General features: G+C 38.5%; 1 protein-coding gene across 1 annotated transcript in view; it reads left to right on the forward strand.

Moving 5' to 3' along the window:
* The window catches only part of LOC102834820 (HORMA domain-containing protein 2-like), an 82,887-nt gene that overhangs the window by 37,944 nt on the left and 40,339 nt on the right, over window positions 1–4,604 (forward strand). The window lies entirely within an intron of this gene.

Here is a 4,604-nt window from a genome sequence, read left to right on the forward strand (position 1 = left end):
TGGATTAAATGCAGTTTCTTTAAGTTGACATTCTAGATTTGCTACAGCTTGGCTTGTACCTACTTCTTATCTTCTCGGTTATCCTCATCTGCTCAAACTCTCAGCTAAATTGACGTCACAAACCTTCCTACCCACTTGCCTTTACTAAAGCTATTGCTCTTCCTTGCCACTTGTTTGAGTCCTATTTTTCCTTCAGGGCCCAACTAAATCTCAATTTCTCCACAAAGTATTTCTATCTGCCCCACTCACCGTTTCTTGTTCCTAAAGTGTCAGGTTTCTCTACCACTGACTTGGCAGTTTGTCTTTGCTGTCTTGTATAGTGTCTCTCTTTATGTACAAGTCCTTTTTCTACAGCTGAATTATAAATTCCCCCAGGGCATAGGTATACCCTTTTTAAAATGTTTAATGTTTTACAAATTACCAAAGTAATGCATATTTGTTGTTACAAGTGAAACCCCATAAATTGTTGTACTAGGTACTATTCTAAGTACTTTATAGACATTACCTCATTTAATGCTCACAACAACCTAATGTTGTAGGATAAGCACTGGACTGCTAACTTTAAGGCTGGCAGTTCAAATCCACCAGCTGCTCCTCGTAAACCCTATACAGGGTTGCTATGAGTTGGAACTGACAGTACTTAACAACAACATAATATTTTTACCTATAGTTTATAGATAAAGGAACTGAGGAGCAGAAAGGTTTAAGTAACTTAACCAACATTAAGGGCCTTCTACCTGTTTTTGTAAGTAAAATTCTATTGGAACATATTTATACCCATTTATTTATATAAGTAAAAAAGTATATCATAAAAACTTTCATTAAACAAAAATATCAAAATATGAAGCTATTGTTTCTTGACATATCCACTTTTGAAGGCAGTGCTTCCATCTGTATAACCATTCCTTAAAGAATGCCTTAAAGTGCCCTTTGACACTACATAAAATGGTAGTTTTGGCATCCTCAAAGAACTCAAACTGTGTATTTTCAATGTTCTTTGCGTTTAGAGAACAAAAAGAAGTATTAGGGGGCAAGATCAGGTCTGCAGGTGGATGAGGTAAGGTTTTCCAATGAAATTTTTGTAGGAAGCCCTTGTTACCCTTGAAGAATGAGCAGGTGCATTGTTGTGATGGAAAACGATTCTGTAGTATAACTTTTATTACCTTCTTCTTACCAATGCAGTTTTCAATTTTCTTATAATTTCTTCCTCATAAGCCACCATGATCATCCTGTGTTCCTCAAGAAAATCTGTCAAGATTATCTCTTTGGAATCCTAAAGTCTCCATAAGCTTCCAGACTGACCTCTGTGTCTTGAATTTTAGTGGCCTAGCAAATGCCCTTGTAAGCTACTGTTTGGATTGGACCGTTTATGAAGGCACCCAAATGACACTCAGGGTGTTTTACTGAGAGAACTTTTCTGCAGCCACTATAGAGACATGTTAAAATGTGTTTTGTTTGTAATAAATCCATATATGCATAGGCTTGTTGCTACCTTAGAGAGTTGTTGTTGTTAAGTGCCACTGAGTTGGTTCCAACTCATAGCGACCCTGTATAGGTTTTCTGAGGAGTGGCTGATGAATTTGAACTGCTGACCTTGCAGTTGAAACTGACTTTAAAGTCCAGCTCATTAACCCACAGCACCATACACCTGTACTTCACCTTAGAGAATATGTCGTTAGAAATAGCTACCCTAGTGCAATACTTTTTGTTTTACCCTCATATTCTTTATGGTTGCATTCACACTACAATGGCAGAGCTGATTATTATAATAGCTACCTCAAAGTCTGGTAAGTGTGTAGTGTTATTGCATTGTGATTGTAATTTCAGTTGTCATGATGAATTTTAAGCAGCTTTTGGTTTATTTATTAGCCATTTGGATATCTGTTTTTGTGAAGTGTCTGATCATGTCCTTTGTCCATATTTCTATTTGGTTGTTTGTTTTTTGCTTTTATGTTTAAACTGATTTTTAGGAGTTATTTATACATTCTTAGTATGAGTCCTCTATCAGATATATTTATTGAGAATACTGTAGGTTGCGTTTACTAGTAAATTTAAGAACAGATGTGTCTTAGCTTTATTATAATTGATAGATATTTAGAAAATTAATTAAGTGACTTAAGAAATGTATGCCATATGAGGAGTACTCAAGAGAGCAACATGCGCATGAATATGTCACTTGAGTTTCAGTATATAAGAGTGTCTGCCAAGTATTTTCTAAATATCAGTCATGATACATTATAAATGACAGAAATTTAATATATCATCTATATATACATATAAGAAGCTCTGGTAGTGTAGTGGTTACAAATTGGGCTGTGAACCTTAAGGTCAGCAGTTTGAAACTACCAGCCATTCCATGGGAGAAAGATGAGGCTTTCTGCTCCTGAAAAGATTTATAGCCTCGGAAACCCTTTACAGGGTCGCTATGGGTCAGATCTGACTCTATGGCACTTAACAACAACAACATATATACATATGTATATAATTTGGAAGGAAAATATTTGTAACATTGATACTTTTGTAGAATGTTATCTGACATTTTATAGAACCTTGTTGTTGTTATGTCTCGTGGAGACAGTTCCTTAGCATTCTCAAAAACACCAGCATAAAGCAAAAGCATAAAAGAATGGAAATACATAAATATTAGATATATTCTATGTAGTAGTTCCATGTGGCTAGAGAGTAGGGCTAATGGCAGAGTAAAAGGGAAAAGGAGATGAGTCAAGGATAAGCTTTTTTATTTATTTATTTTTTATGTAAGGTTTTTTAAGGATAAGTTTTTGACAGTTATTAAATGCCACTCTTAAGGTGTTTGAACATGGGGACTGTCATAAGATTTGTAGTTTTTGGAGTTAATTTCAATGGTAATATGGAGGATAGATTGGATGAACTGTTGTCAAGAGAATCAGTGGTTACTTGTTGTTCAGTGCTGTTGAATTGGTTCCGATCCATAGTGACCCTGTATTAGGTTTCCAAGGAGCAGTGGGTGAGCTTAAACTGCCAACCTTGTGGTTCAAACGACTTTGCAGTTCAGTGCATTAATCCACAGTGTCACACCAGGAGCTACTTACTGTAGTAATAAAGGAGAGGAGTAATTAGATCCTCTGTCTGACAAGCCAAAAGAACAAACAAGTTTATGTACAGTCAGGGTGCTCCTTGGAAGCCAGGATGTCCAGACTTTGACTCTGATACTTTGGGCATATTATCAGGAGGGAGCAGTCTCTGGAGAAGGAAATCATGCTTTTTAGTGCCAGCAAAAAGAAGAATATGCCCAGTGAGATTGATTGGCACAGTGGCAGCAGCAATAGGTTCAAATGTAATGATTTGATGTTGGCACAGTTTCAGGCAGTGTTTCTTTCTGTTGTGTATAACGTCGCTATGAGTCAGTACCACCTGGGTGGTACCCAACAACAGCAACAACAAGAACAGCACCTTCACCTTCCTCAGAACATTAGTTAAGTGTTCTGCATACAATAGTCACCTGTCTTTCTAGCTGTAACTCTTCTATGGTGCTGTTACACTTTTGCAGCTAATTGAGCAGCAACAGGCCAAACTGACTGCCCATAATAATGCCCATCCTATGGCCACTACTGCTCTCCTTTTCCCACAGCCACATTTTGTACCTTGGCATTTTCAGGGCACCCCTATACACATGTGGCAGTCCAGGAGGTCCCTTGGTAGGTACATATGGGCTAAACCTCCAGACTTAAGGGGATCTTGGATGATACCTCTCCTTTATCAGTTGTGTCTTTCATTTCTGTGCCAGTTGTCTGGGCACAGACTAGTAACTTGAAATTTTTCCGAAGATGTCAAAAGATTGAAGAAAAAGACTGACAGCTCCATGATGGGACTATGTTGTTGTTATGTGCTGTTGAGATAGTTCCAGATCATAACAACCTTGTATAGGTTTTCTGAGGAGTAACTGGTGCGTTTGAACCACCGACCTGTGATGAAAGGTCTAGTACTTATCCTAACGCACCACACCAGGCAATATAGAAGTTTATAAGTAGTTACTTATTGCATTAGACATATTGCATTAGGCAAATCTGCTGCACAAGACTTTTTAAAGTATTGAAGAGCGAGAGAACAAACAAGATGGCAGAACGGGTGGACATGCAGTAAGGAGTTCCGTCAGCAACAACACAGAATACAGGACCAAGCAGGCTCAAGGGATGGTGCCAGAAATCTGAATACCTTGTATAGGAATATTTAAAGGTTGGAATTTGTAGCAGAAGCATGAAATTCACCGCTTTCTAATTCAAGATGCTCAGCTGCTCCAGAAGCCGCCATCTTGGGTGAAAGCATGTGAGGGAGAGATCAGAGCAGCCACAGATGCCTGACAGAACCACGGAGATAAAGGTGTGGACATTTTTTTCTTTTGGTATCTGTTCATTGGTCCCTTGCAATCTGCGCACCTCCATTCTGGTGACTATAGGGGTGCCTGAGGTAGTGGACACACCAGCCCTACCCTCGGAGGGTTCTACTACGCATGTGCACAGATCTCCTCGAATTTTAATGAGACAGTATCCACTTAAAACCAAATGGCCACAGCCTACCCTGAACTGTTTATAACTAGAAAAAAGGCCTGAACGGGGATTGTGGAG

The sequence above is a fragment of the Chrysochloris asiatica genome, unplaced genomic scaffold (assembly GCF_000296735.1).
Source record: "Chrysochloris asiatica unplaced genomic scaffold, ChrAsi1.0 scaffold00548, whole genome shotgun sequence".
NCBI lineage: Eukaryota > Metazoa > Chordata > Mammalia > Afrosoricida > Chrysochloridae > Chrysochloris > Chrysochloris asiatica.